We start from the raw sequence: 15658 nt of genomic DNA, 5'->3' as shown, positions 1-15658 counted from the left end.
TGGCAAGCATTTCAGAAACCGGCACTGGGGCCCATTCAGAGCTCTCCAGTGTGGTGCATTGTGGGAACATGCGTCAACGCACCTACTGTGTGCCCAATCATTGTGTCAGTGGGAGGAATAGTGCCCCATCGTTGATGTCAATGGGAGGAATAGTGTCCCATCATTGGCATCAGTGAGAGGAATAGTGTCCCATTATTGGTATCAGTGTGAGGAATAGTGTCCTGTCATTGGTGTCAGTGGGAGGAATAGAGTCCCATCATTGGTATCAGTGGGAGGAATAGTGTCCCATCATTGGTGTTAGTGAGAGGAATAGAGTCCCATCATTGGTATCAGTGGGAGGAATAGTGTCCTGTCATTGGTATCAGTGGGAGGAATAGTGTCCCATCATTGGTATCAGTGGGAGGAATAGTGTCCTGTCATTGGTGTCAGTGGGAGGAATAGAGTCCCATCATTGGTATCAGTGGGAGGAATAGTGTCCCATCATTGGTGTTAGTGAGAGGAATAGAGTCCCATCATTGGTATCAGTGGGAGGAATAGTGTCCCATCATTGGTATCAGTGGGAGGAATAGTGTCCCATCATTGGTATCAGTGGGAGGAATAGTGTCCTGTCATTGGTGTCAGTGGGAAAAATAGTGCCCCAAAGGTTTAATAAAGTCAAGCGCAGGGCCGCAGGCTGTGAACCACTACACTAAACCAATGCTTGCTCCTTATGAAGGGGGGGACCCCATTCCTTTCTCAGTACTGAGGCGCCTACACAAGGTGGGTTTACTTGGATTGTCGACTCTCTCCCAGACGAGAGTAAAGCTGGCCATACATGTTAAGATTCCTCTCGTTCAGCCTGCAGAAAGCACTCAAATTCTCCCAACCACAGTAGAAATTCTGGGAAAACCTTGTATTCTGATTGGAGGAGGTGGAGATCTTGATGGTGAACCCCTCTTCATACCCAAAACCACAAACCCCACTTGCCACTCCACTTTGTCCAATCACAAAAGGCCTTGTATTCATTGGGGAAAAAAAGGCTTTCCCTGAATGGCAGCAGTGCTAAGTGATGAGCGACCCCCTGTGGCCACCAGTATTTCCAGCGTTTCTACTACCAGTAAAAAGGCTGGAAATATTGGTGGCCACAGGGGGTCGCTCATCACTCGGCACTGCTGCCATTCAGGGAAAGACTTTTATTTTTTTCAATGAATACAAGGCCTTCTGGGATTGGATGAAGTGGAGAGGAAAGTAAAAGAATGGGGGGTTGGGTTTGGGTATAAAGAAGTGTTGGGGAGGGAGGGTGACCATCAAGATCTCCACCTCCTCCAATCAGCAAGGTAAAGGCAATGTAGCACATTGCAAGCTCCTATGGGGTGTCTCTCTCTCTCTCCAGACACAATGCGCACCACATAGCGATGAATGGAGTGAGTCACCTCCCGGTGTCACCAGCACGCTCTGCTGATTCAACTGATAAATAGGACCCGGGCTCTCTGTTCACAATAATTGCAGGATCTGTTGTTTGGGCGTGAAGTTTATTTTTAGACGGCTCTCGGGAACCCCATTCTGTGAGGGGGGGGGGGGTTCAAATAGGGGCACTTATTTTTTCTTGTAGGCGGGGTATTGTTTTAATTAGGGGTGGGTCATTTATATGTAGGTGTGGTCTAGTAGGAGTGGAGAAATGTGAAGGAAAGAAAGAAAGATGGACAGAGAGAGAGAGAGAGTAAGAACGAAAAAGAAAGAAAAAGAAAGAAGGAGGGATCGAGGGAGAGAGAAAGAAAAAAGATGGGGCAGGAGAAAAAGAGGGATGGAGGGAGAGAGAGGTAGGGAGAGAGAAAGAAAGAAAGAAAGAAAGAGGGAAGGAGGGAGAGAGAAAAAAAAAGAAAGAAAGAGGGAGGGAGGGAGAAGGAAAGTAAAAGAAAGGGAAAGAAACAAGGAGGGACGGAGGAAGAGAGAAAGAAAGAGGAATGGAGGAAGAGAGAAAGAGGGGTGTAAGGAGAGAGAAATATAGAAAAAAGAGAAGGAAAGAAAGAGAGAGGGGCGGAGGGAGAGAGAAAAAAAGAAAAACAATGAAAGAGGGATGGAGGGAGAGAGAAAGAAAAAAAAGAGAAGAAAAGAGGGACGGAGGGAGAGAGAAAGAAAGAAAGAAAGAAAGAAAGAAAGAAAGAAAAACAAAAAAGAGGGACGGAGGGAGAGAGAAAGAAAGAAAGAAAAAGAGAAGAAAAGAGGGACGGAGGGAGAGAGAAAGAAAGAAAGAAAGAAAAACAAAAACGAGGGACAGAGGGAGAGAGAAAGAAAGAAAAACAATGAAAGATGGATGGAGGGAGAGAGATAGAAAAAGAGAAGGAAAGAAAGAGGGACGGAGGGAGAGGGAAAGAAAAAAAAGAGGGGTGCAGGGAGAGAAAGAAAGAAAAACAATGAAAGAGGGATGAAGGGAGAGAGAAGATTAGAAAAAGAGAAGGAAAGAAAGAGGGACGGAGGGAGAGGGAAAGAAAAAAAAAGAAAGGACGAGGGATGGAGGGAGAGAGAAAGAGGGAATGGAGGGAGGGAGAGAGAAAGAAAAAAAGAGGAATTAAGGGGGATATAAAGAAAGATAAAAAGAAAGAGGAATGGAGGAAGAGAGAAAGATGGATGGAGGTAAAGAGAAAGAAAGAAAGAGGGATGTAAGGAGAAAGATAGAAAAAGAGAAGGAAAGAAAGAGGGATGGAGGGAGAGGGAAAGAAAAAAAAGAAAGTGGGATGGAGGAAGAGTGTAGGCATAGTGACTACACACCTTCATTCTATCCTCTCCAGCTAGATCTCCCTGTTTTCTGTCTCTCCTGCTCTCCCCGCTGGCATTGGCTGTGTGTGAGTCACTGACAGTCCATCATACAGTGTGACAGATACTGGGAACCAGTATTCCCTGTTCCCTCCACACCTCTGTACCAGGAGTCACCACCTGGTTATGACATCATAAGCTCCCTGGTGCCCCAAATAGGTACATATTAGGTGAGGCTGAAAAAAAGTCAAAAGTCCAACCTATGTGTGTGACTCTATGTCAGTATTACATTGTATATCCCTGTATGTTGCGGTTGTTCAGGTGCTTATCTAATAGTTTTTTTACCTATCGATGCTCCCCGCTGACACCACAGCTTGTGGAAGAGAATTCCACATCCTTGCTGCTCTTACAGAAAAGAACCCTCTACGCCAGGGGTGGCAAACTCAAATTCATCGGGGGCCGCACCAGCAGTATGGTTACCCTCAAAGGGCCGGGTGCGCTACGTATACAGTGCATGGGTCAGGATTGCGCTACGTATACAGTGCAGGGGCCAGGATTGCGCTAAGTACACAGTGCATGGGTCAGAATTGCGCCTAAAAATTTCTCACATCTGTACTCTTTCCTACCTTCCTACCTAGACCAGCTCTGGTACCTCCCTGTGTAGGCGTCTTCCTCCCTATGGTACCTTTTTTTTTATTGGGCTATAGTAGTGGTACCATCCCTCTGTGGGTGAAGCTCCTTGCTTCTTTTTGTTTTTGACCAAAACTGTAAAATAGCAGCACACAGTTTTTTAAGAAGAGCCACAGGACGCAGCACGCTGGATGGGGGAAAAAAACTTCCCCAAAAACTGCCAGCAATCTCTGCCACTTCATACATTCAGTGGCATGCAAAAAAGCCAGCATCGCTGGCTGGAAAGACTGGGGTGGCGGGGTGGAGGTGGAGACAGGGCGGTGGTGGAGGCGGAGACAGGGTGGAGGAGGAGGCGGGCACTAGAGCGGCATTGTGGCTGCAGACAGAGTGGAGGCGGAGACAGGGCGGAGTAGGAGGCGGGCACCAGAGCGGCAGCCCGAACCATAATGAAAGATCACCGGCGGTGATCGGAGCCTGAGACGCAGCGTTGGAGGCAGGACGGAGGCGGAGACGGAGCGGTATGTCACATATTCACCTTACTCTGTGCCGCTCCGTCTCCGCCTCTGTCCTGCTTACAACGCTGCGTCTCAGGCTCCGCCTCCACCGCCGGTGATCTTTCATTATGGTACGGGCTGCCGCTCTGGTGCCCGCCTCCTACTCCGCCCTGTCTCCGCCTCCACTCTGTCTGCAACCACAATGACGCTCTAGTGCCAGCCTCCTCCTCCACCCTGTCTCCGCCTCCACCACCGCCCCGTCTCCACCTCCACCTCCGCCCCCCAGTCTTTCCAGCCAGCGATACTGGCTTTTTTGCTCGCTGAAATCCTGGAAATCTTGGCAAAATGAGGTGGCAGCTGTGCGGGCCACATTACAAGGTCCGGCGGGCCGGATTCGGCCCACGGGCCTTGTGTTTGCCACCCCTGCTCTACGCTGTTTCCTGTGGCTCTTCTTAAAAAACTGTGTGCTGCTATTTTACAGTTTTGGTCAAAAACAAAAAGAAGCAAGGAGCTCCACCCACAGAGGGATGGTACCACTACTATAGCCCAATAAAAAAAAAGGTACCATAGGGAGGAAGACGCCTACACAGGGAGGTACCAGAGCTGGTCTAGGTAGGAAGGTAGGAAAGAGTACAGATGTGAGAAATTTTTAGGCGCAATCCTGACCCATGCACTGTGTACTTAGCGCAATCCTGACCCATGCACTGTGTACTTAGCGCAATCCTGGCCCCTGCACTGTATACGTAGCGCAATCCTGACCCATGCACTGTATACGTAGCGCACCCGGCCCTTTGAGGGTAACCATACTGCTGGTGCGGCCCCCGATGAATTTGAGTTTGCCACCCCTGGCGTAGAGGGTTCTTTTCTGTAAGAGCAGCAAGGATGTGGAATTCTCTTCCACAAGCTGTGGTGTCAGCGGGGAGCATCGATAGGTCACCAGTGCGGTATTTGTACATTGAAATCATATCCCCTCTCAAGCGTCTCTTCTCCAGAGAGAATAAGTTCATCGCTCGTAACCTTTCCTCATAACTAATATCCTCCAGACCCTTTATTAGCTTTGTTGCCCTTCTTTGTACTCTCTCCATTTCCAGTACATCCTTCCTGAGGACTGGTGCCCAGAACTGGACGGCATACTCCAGGTGCGGCCGGACCAGAGTCTTGTAGAGCGGGAGAATTATCGTTTTATCTCTGGAGTTTATCCCCTTTTTAATGCCAATATTCTGTTTGCTTTGTTAACAGCAGCTTGGCATTGCATGTCTTTGCTGAGCCTATCATCTACTAGGACCCCCCAGGTCCTTTTCCATCCTAGATCCCCCCAGAGGCATTGAACCTCATTTGCCATGTAGTTGCCCAACCCATTTGTTTGTTCAGATCTTCTGGCAAGGTTTACACATCCTGTGGAGAAGTTTTTTACCTGACCCTTTGGTCCATGCCAACAGACCCTTTACAGTGCAGTCCCCTCTACATCACAGTGCCCCTATACAGAGCAGTCCCATTTTAGAGTACAGTGCCCCCTTTACACAGCAGTCCCCTTTTAGGTCATAGTGCCCCCTTTACAGTGCAGTCCTCTTTACATCACAGTGCCCCCTTTACAGTCCAGTCCCAATTACATCACAGTGCTCCCTTTACAGTCCAGTCCCCATTACATCACAGTGCCCCCTTTACAGGACAGGCCCCTTTTACATCACAGTGCTCCCTTTACAGGGAAGTCCCCTTTTACATCACAGTGCTCCCTTTACAGGACAGGCCCCTTTTACATCAAAGTGCTCCCTTTACAGGGAAGTCCCCTTTTACATCACAGTGCTCCCTTTACAGGGAAGTCCCATTTTAGATCAAAGTGCATCTTTTACAGGACAGGCCCCTTTTACATCACAGTGCTCCCTTTACAGTCCAGTCCCCATTACATCACAGTGCCCCCTTTACAGTCCAGTCCCCATTACATCACAGTGCCCCCTTTACAGTCCAGTCCCAATTACATCACAGTGCCTCCTTTACAGTCCAGTCCCCATTACATCACAGTGCCCCCTTTACAGGGCAGTCCCCTTTTACATCAAAGTGCTCCCTTTACAGGGCAGTCCCCTTTTAAATCACAGTGCCCCCTTTACAGGGAAGTCCCCTTTTACACCACAGTGCTTGCTTTACAGGGAAGTCCCCTTTTACATCACAGTGCTCCCTTTTACAGGACAGGCCCCTTTTACATCACAATGCTCCCCTTACAGGACAGGCCCCTTTTACATGACAGTGCTCCCTTTACAGGGAAGTCCCCTTTTACATCACAGTGCCCCCTTTACAGGGAAGTCCCCTTTTACATCACAGTGCTCCCTTTTACAGGACAGGCCCCTTTTACATCACAGTGCTCCCTTTACAGGGAAGTCCCCTTTTACATCACAGTGCTCCCTTTACAGGACAGTCCCCTTTTACATCACAGTGCTCCCTTTACATGGAAGTCCCCTTTTACATCACAGTGCTCCCTTTACAGGGAAGTCCCCTTTTACATCACAGTGCTCCCTTTACAGGACAGTCCCCTTTTACATCACAGTGCTCCCTTTACAGGGAAGTCCCCTTTTACATCACAGTGCTCCCTTTACAGTGCAGTCCCCTTTACATCACAGTGCCCCCTTTACAGGACAGTCCCCTTTTACATCACAGTGCTCCCTTTACATGGAAGTCCCCTTTTACATCACAGTGCTCCCTTTACAGGGAAGTCCCCTTTTACATCACAGTGCCCCCTTTACAGGACAGGCCCCTTTTAAATCACAGTGCCCCCTTTACAGGACAGGCCCCTTTTACATCACAGTGCTCCCTTTACAGGGAAGTCCCCTTTTACATCACAGTGCTCCCTTTACAGGACAGGCCCCTTTTACATCACAGTGCTCCCTTTACAGGGAAGTCCCCTTTTACATCACAGTGCTCCCTTTACAGGACAGGCCCCTTTTACATCACAGTGCTCCCTTTACAGGACAGGCCCCTTTTACATCACAGTGCCCCCTTTACAGGACAGGCCCCTTTTACATCACAGTGCTCCCTTTACAGGGAAGTCCCCTTTTACATCACAGTGCTCCCTTTACAGGACAGGCCCCTTTTACATGACAGTGCTCCCTTTACAGGGAAGTCCCCTTTTAAATCACAGTGCTCCCTTTTACAGGACAGGCCCCTTTTACATGACAGTGCTCCCTTTACAGGGAAGTCCCATTTTAGATCAAAGTGCATCCTTTACATGGCAGTCCCCTTTTACATCAATGTGCTCCCTTTACAGGGAAGTCCCCTTTTACATCACAGTGCTCCCTTTACAGGGACGTCCCCTTTTAAATCACAGTGCTCCCTTTACAGGGAAGTCCCCTTTTACATCACAGTGCTCCCTTTACAGGGAAGTCCCCTTTTACATCACAGTGCTCCCTTTACAGGACAGGCCCCTTTTACATCACAGTGCCCCCTTACAGAGCAGACCCTGTTACATTAATGTAAAGGGGACTGCATGATAATGGAGCACTGTAATGAAAAGGGGGGCTGTGATGTGAAGGGGAACTGAGGACACTGATATAAAGAGGGACTGTGATGTGAAGGGGAACTGAGGACACTGAAATAAAGGGGGAACTGTGCTGTAATGGGGGACTTAGGACACTGATATAAAGGGGGGCCTGTGATGTAAAGGGGAACAGAGGACACTGATATAAAGGGGACTGTGATGTGAAGGGGAACTGAGGACACTGATATAAAGGGGGGTCTGTGATGTGAAGGGGGACTGAGGACACTGATATAAAGGGTGGTCTGTGATGTGAAGGGGGACTGAGGACACTGATATAAAGGGGGGCTGTGATGTGAAGGGGAACTGAAGAAACTGATATACAGGGGGGCTGATGTGTAGGGGGACGGTGGACACTGATATAAAGGGGGGACTGTGATGTGAATGGGAACTGAGGACACTGGTATAAAGGGGGGACTGTGATGTAATTGGGGACTGAGGACACTGATATAAAGGGGGGCTGTGATGTGAAGGTGGACTGTGGACAATGATATAAAGGGGGGACTGTGATGTGAAGGGGGACTGAGGACACTGATATAAAGGGGGGACCGTGATTTGAAGGCGAACTGAGGACACTGATATAAAGGGAGGACTGTGATGTGAAGGGGAACTGAGGACACTGATATAAAGGGGGGGCTGTGATGTGAAGGGGGACTGAGAACACTGATATAAAGGGGGGACTGTGATGTGAAGGGGAACTGAGGACACTGATATAAAGCGGGGACTGTGGTGTGAAGAGGAACTGAGGACACTGATATAAAGGGCGGCTGTGATGTGAAGGGGAATTGAGGACACTGATATAAAGGGGGGACTGTGATGTGAAGGGGAATTGAGGACACTGATATACAGGGGAGCTGATGTGAAAGGGGACTGTGGACACTGAAATAAAGGGGGGACTGTGGTGTGAAGGGGAACTGGGGACACTGATATAAAGGGGGGACTGTGATGTGAAGGGGGACTGAGAACACTGATATAAAGGGGGGACTGTGATGTGAAGGGGGACTGAGAACACTGATATAAAGGGGGGACTGTGATGTGAAGGGGAACTGAGGACACTGATATAAAGTAGGGACTGTGATGTGAAGGGGAACTGAGGACACTGATATAAAGGGGGGACTGTGATGTGAAGGGGGACTAAGGACACTGATATAAAGGGGGGACTGTGATGTGAAGGGGGACTGAGGACACTGATATAAAGGGGGGACTGTGATGTAAAGGGGAACTGAGGACACTGATATGCAGGGGGGGCTGATGTGTAGGGGGACGGTGGACACTGATATAAAGGGGGGGGGCCTGTGATGTAAAGGGGAACTGAGGACACTGAAATAAAGGGGGAACTGTGCTCTAATGGGGGACTTAGGACACTGATATAAAGGGGGGACTGTGGTGTGAAGGGGGACTGAGGACACTGATATAAAGGGGGGCTGTGATGTGAAGGGGAACTGAGGAAACTGATATAAAGGGGGAACTGTGATGTGAAGGGGGACTGAGGACACTGAAATAAAGGGGGGACTGTGATGTGAGGGGGGACTGAGGACACTCATATAAAGGGGGGACTGTGATGTGAAGGGGGACTGAGGACACTGATATAAAGGGGGGACTGTGATGTGAAGGGGGACTGTGGACAATGATATAAAGGGGGGACTGTGGTGTGTAGGGGGACTGAGGACACTGAAATAAAGGGGGGACTGTGATGTGAAGGGGGACTGAGGACACTGATATAAAGGGGGGACTGTGATGTGAAGGGGGACTGTGGACAATGATATAAAGGGGGGTCTGTGATGTGAAGGGGGACTGAGGACACTTATATAAAGGGGGGCTGTGATGTGAAGGGGGACTGTGGACAGTGATATAAAGGGGGGACTATGATGTGAAGGGGGACTGTGGACAATGATATAAAGGGGGGACTGTGATGTGAAGGGGGACTGAGAACACTGATATAAAGGGGGGACTGTGATGTGAAAGGGAACTGAGAACACTGATATAAAGGGGGGACTGTGATGTGAAGGGGAACTGAGGACACTGATATAAAGGGGGGACTGTGATGTGAAGGGGGAAGTCAGGACACTGATATAAAGGGGGGACTATGATGTGAAGGGGGACTGAGGGCACTGATATAAAGGGGGGTCTGTGATGTGAAGGGGGACTGAGGACACTGATATAAAGGGGGACTGTGATGTGAAGAGGGACTGTGGACACTGATATAAAGGGGGGCTCAGTCAGATCTGTACTTCTGCCATCAGTAAAGCTCATTCTCTCTGTTGATTGGAGCTCTCAGATTCTGACTGACTCACAGGGGGCATGGCAGACCTCTGCAGAGAGACCACTGCTTCCACACACACAGAAAGGTCTCTGCGGCTGCTGGCAGGAGATGGGTTTGGTATTTCTTTTGATGGAGAAAGGGGAACGAGAAGCACACCCCTCCCCCTGCAAGTAAATGGGACCGTGCCTAACATACAAGGTTGCGGCCCGGTTGGGATCCCCCCCAAAAAGAAAAACTGATGTACAGGAGGCGATATATTGGCGTGGAGCCACCTTGTTCCTAGATCACTTTTCAGAGTGTCGTCCGTGTAAACGAGGCCTCACTATAACCAGAAGTGTGAGTAAACCAGGGAAGGGTTACAACTTCTATTCCAGATGTTTCTCCTCACTTCCTGTCTGGATCAGAAGAGAATCTCGCCTTGCTGTCCTGGTGACAACACCCCCCATTCTATGTCCCGGTGTCACAAGGACAGGAAATGAGGGAGAAATTAAACAGAAATATTGCTTCCCCACCCTTCCAAAAACAGAAAATTGGTAGGCTGTAGGATGTTAGGACTGGAGCTAGGAGTAATTTGCATTGTTCCCATATCATTGGGGTCACTGAGTGGCACAGGAAGGACACCTGAGCCCCTTACCCTACAACTACCAGAGGAGCAACATGGCCGCCCACTTCCTGTTTACATGGCAGAGCATGGAGGAATTGTGTGACTCAGATGATAATAATGATGTCTGCAGTACTGGAGATGTCCTAGAGACACACAGCTCTGTGTAGGGAGAAAAATACCAGAGACTTTATATATAGAGAACTGTATATATACACTGCACACAGGTCTACAATATACTCCCACACAAATACCAATACTGTATATATACACTGCATACAGGTCTACATCTATCATGTATATATACACTGCATACAGGTCTACAATATACTCCCACACAAATACCAATACTGTATATATACACTGCATACAGGTCTACAATATACTCCCACACAAATACCAATACTGTATATATACACACACTGCATACAGGTCTACATCTATCCTGTATATACACACTGCATACACGTCTACAATATACTCCTGACCTACACAAATACCAATACTGTATATATACACTGCATACAGGTCTACAATATACTCCCACACAAATACCAATACTGTATATATACACTGCATACAGGTCTACAATATACTCCCACACAAACACCAATACTGTATATATACACTGCATACAGGTCTACAATATACTCCCACACAAACACCAATACTGTATATATACACTGCATACAGGTCTACAATATACTCCCACACAAATACCAATACTGTGGCCCAGATTCACGAAGCTCAGCGCATCAATAGGCGGGCGTATCGCAACGCAGATACACTAGACCGTCGAAACTTAGAGAGGCAAGCAGCCTATTCAGCAAGCAAATGCGCGCTGCGATGCGCCATCGTAATGTAATTTTGATGGCGTAACCCGACGTAATTCAAAGTGGGAAGGAGGTGGGCGTGATCCATTTAAATGAAGCGTGACCCCATGCAAATTAAGGTCCGAACGAACGGCGCATGCGCCGTCACGTGATCGCATCCCCCGCGTCCCACTGCGCATGCGCCCCAATTCGCCTCTCGTATTCCCCCCCACGATAACCCAGCCCACCGTTTCCGCCCAGGGCATAAATCCGCACGGACATGCGCCAGTCAAGTGCAAAAGTACACCTGCAGGTTTTGGTCGTTTGGTGTGGCTACTTTTGCTTTGTTCAGATCAAAAAAGATGTCTGAGGCTGGCTCGAAAGATAGGAGGGAAAAAAACTTTATTATTGAGGAGAAGGCGGTGATTATTGATGCCATGAGAAAATATAACAAGTTCCTCCACGGCAAGGAAAGTGGCTCGACCAGCAAGGTCCGTAAGGATCAAATCTTGGCACAGATTGCAGCGGAGGTGAGTGCCCTTGGCTATGCCAACCGGACCCCAGACAAGATCGCCAAGAAGATCAACGACCTGTGGCGTCTTGTGAAGGAGAAGGTGGCCAAGATAAAAAAACACAGTAGGGGCACCGGAGGTGGACCAGCCCTGAAACTAAGACTGACACCTGATGAGGAGGTCATTGCCAGGTGCCTGGAGAAGGAGCAGGTGGAGGGCCTGGAGGGCTTCGAGTCAGTTGATCAGCCCTTGAGGACAGGTGAGTGTTTTTTTTCTTTTATCTGGTGTATAGCATGTGTGTGGGGGGGGGGAGTGAATATGTGACAAGTGTGTGGGTCCACCAACATGTTACTGTTTTGTGTCATCCACAGATATGCAGGATGAAGCGGGCCCATCCTCGGCTGCTGGCCAACCAAGCCCATCCCAGGATACCAGTGTCCACACCTCTCCATTAGAGGAAGTGGAGGAGGAGCACGGGCACCTGGATGATGGCATATATCTGGGGGATGAGACCACCGTCGCTGGACCCTCCCATACCTCCACCTCCATAGGGGATACCCCCCCAAGGGACTCAAACTTCATTCTAACCCCCCCAAGGCCCTCAAATGTGGGATCCCCCCCAAGGGCCTCCACCCTTTTGGGAAGCCCCCTAAGGGCCTCCGACCTTTTGGGAAGCCCATCCTCCCTAAGGGAAGTTCCCTCAGGGTCCTCCCCATACATTCGTCCCCAAGCCTCACCTGCACCCAGGAAGGCAATTAGGAAGACGAGGGGTGATCCTGATGCCTTAGAAGCCACTTTGGCTATGGACCTGGCCAGGCAGACCTAACATGTGGGTTCTGTTGCATGTGATATGCGCCGGGTGGCAGCCAGCCTGGCCTCCATGCAGCAGACCCAGGCTGCTTTCACTGCCACCATTAGTGAAAATGTGCAGGAGGTCAGTGCCAACAGCACTGCGTTGGTGACCTGCGTTAGGGACCTGGATGACACTAATTCAGGCCTTGTGGCAGAGGTCAGGAGCCTGGGAGTGGCCATACAGGCCAATACAGCAGCCATTGAGGCGGTGGGGAATCAGACCACTGCGGTCCTTACCCGCATAGCCCTGGCTTTAGAGGGTATCCAGGCAGCCAGGGAGAGACCGGGGGATGTTCCTCCTCCCAATGACCCACCCCCCCCACCCGCGGCTGCCCCCAGGCAACAAAGGGCACGGAGCCTTGGCACTAGGCGTAGTCCACGTCGGGCCAGATGAGTGCCATTTTGATTATTTTATTTTTATATTCAATTTGATTTTTGGTTATTAATTGATACTCATGATATGAGTGATATTTTGTTATTATGATACTCGATTGGAGTTGTATTTATTTTATTATTATTTTGGATATATATATTGACAATTATTTTCAGAGAAACATACAGCAACATAATTGGAGCCTTGACGTGGCGTTGCTGCTCCCAAGTACCGCACGGTGTACTTCGGTCTAATCCAATTTATTGGTGTTTGGGGGGGGGGGGGGTGTGTTAGGGACCACAGTGGGGTGCATGCGTGCATTAGCATTGTGACATGTTTCATGTGCGTGTTGCACGTGAAAATAAGCCTTCCACGAGGCATCTCCTGACTGCTCTTCCCTCAGCAGACGGGGGACCCTCGGTTGGGGGGGGAATGTCTGGTTCGGGGGTCAGGTCATGACGGACTTCAACCTGCAGGCCCCTTCTCATGGCGAAATTGTGCAAAATGCAACATGCACCGATAATCTGGCACACAAAGTCTGGGGCATACAACAGTGTACCCCCAGACCTATCTAGGCATCGGAACCGTGACTTCAGGAGGCCAAACGTGCGCTCCACCACTCCCCGGGTACGTATATGAGCCTCGTTGTAGCTTCTTTCTCCTGGTGTTTGTGGGTTCCGGAATGGGGTCATCAGGTGGGGTCCCAGGGCATATCCAGAGTCACCTGGAAGGGAAAAGACAGGAGGATGTTAGTCATGCATGTGCCCCTCGTGATGTCTGCATTATGGGGGGGGGACAGTCATACCTGACACCCATGTCACTCACCAACCAGCCAGCTGTCCCCATACACGTTCTCTTCAAATTGTCTTGGGATGTCGCTTTGCCGGTAGATAAAGCTGTCATGGGTGGCCCCAGGGTGTTTAGCACATACGTGCCATATGAGGCCTTGAGCATCGGTTATTACTTGTACATTAATGGAATGCCAATTCTTCCTGTTACGGTACATATGTTCAGCGTCACGGGGGGGCTGGAGTGCCACATGAGAACAATCAATGGCCCCCACAGTGCGTGGAAATCTGGCTATTTTATAGAAATCGGTTCTTGCCTTTGCCTGCTGGACCTCCTGGGTGGGTCTCACAATGTGGTGGGACATCCGTCTCAGGATGGCGGGTACAACTTGGTGCACGCACCTACTCATTGTAGATTGGGACATCCCTGCCAAATTTCCACTGGTTCTTTGAAATGATCCACTGGCTAAAAAATGCAGGGTTGCCATGACCTTGAGCAGTGCCGGCACTGCTTGTGATCGATGTGTTGGGCTGGTGAGGTCATCCTGCAGGGATCGTACTATTTCCATGATGCATAAGGAAGAAAAGTGTTACTGCGCTGATCTAATTATCCAGAGGTATTAAATCTCTGGGAGTATGGACATAAGTGAAATATCAGGGCCACAATGTACCCAATCTTAAATGTGAATAACCTGGATACAAACAATATATAAAAAAATATGAGAAATATATGAGTCATACAAATGTGACACAGTGATTTCAAACTTGAATCGTATATCTAGATCAGTGTGTCAGCATACAATCCATATGCCACAGTGCTTCTATGAGAAAAATGGATGTTGCTGCTACTGACCAACCAAATAGTGAAAACAATACGAAAGATATTACAAAAAATATTGTGTATATATGTGTATAAAACTACAATATGCAGTATGCCAACTGCACCGTGAGTTGTCCAATAACCGATATTGGAACAAAATAAATATCAAAAAAGTGAAATAATTATCAAACAACCATACAAATGTGCAATGTGCTGACTGCACTTAAAAATAGTCCAAATGGCAGGCAATCTTGCGCTTATACAATAGGTTCCAGCAAACACAAGGTTCAATGTTGGTAGTACTGTGTAGAGGAAAGTGCCGCTATCTCTTCCACCCGACAAAGATGTGCCACCATCACCAATGGTTAAAATCAACACTCACCAGACCCCAGATATTATTAGGCTCCAAAGTGGTGTCTTTTCTTTGTCCGTCAGTGGGTGTTGCCTCCTTTTCCCTTTTACAAGGTGTCATCAATTCCTCAAAAACAAGGGGCTCATCATGGTGTAGTATATTAAAATATGTATTTATTTAAAAAAGGTAAAAAAATAACACTTACAATATAAAGTGCCTCTGACCGGCACTGAGTGTCTTTGGCAGTGTCAACCGTTAAAAGCCGCTGACCAGCATTTAAATGGCGTCCTAAGAGGTGTGCTTGCCCCGCTGTGCTCCGCATGTATTGCTACAAGGGGTCCGGGCGCGCTGGTGTGCTGCACCCTCTGTGTGCGTGTCCAAACAGCCTCTACGCGTTTCGCTAATTGCGTCGTCAGGAGAGCTCTCCTGACGACGCAATTAGCGAAACGCGTAGAGGCTGTTTGGACACGCACACAGAGGGTGCAGCACACCAGCGCGCCCGGACCCCTTGTAGCAATACATGCGGAGCACAGCGGGGCAAGCACACCTCTTAGGACGCCATTTAAATGCTGGTCAGCGGCTTTTAACGGTTGACACTGCCAAAGACACTCAGTGCCGGTCAGAGGCACTTTATATTGTAAGTGTTATTTTTTTACCTTTTTTAAATAAATACATATTTTAATATACTACACCATGATGAGCCCCTTGTTTTTGAGGAATTGATGACACCTTGTAAAAGGGAAAAGGAGGCAACACCCACTGACGGACAAAGAAAAGACACCACTTTGGAGCCTAATAATATCTGGGGTCTGGTGAGTGTTGATTTTAACCATTGGTGATGGTGGCACATCTTTGTCGGGTGGAAGAGATAGCGGCACTTTCCTCTACACAGTACTACCAACATT

Source organism: Rana temporaria, chromosome 1 (assembly GCF_905171775.1).
Source record: "Rana temporaria chromosome 1, aRanTem1.1, whole genome shotgun sequence".
In the NCBI taxonomy this organism is placed as follows: domain Eukaryota; kingdom Metazoa; phylum Chordata; class Amphibia; order Anura; family Ranidae; genus Rana; species Rana temporaria.
The sequence above is the reverse complement of the archived record's forward strand: the minus strand, read 5'-3'. Positions refer to the sequence as shown.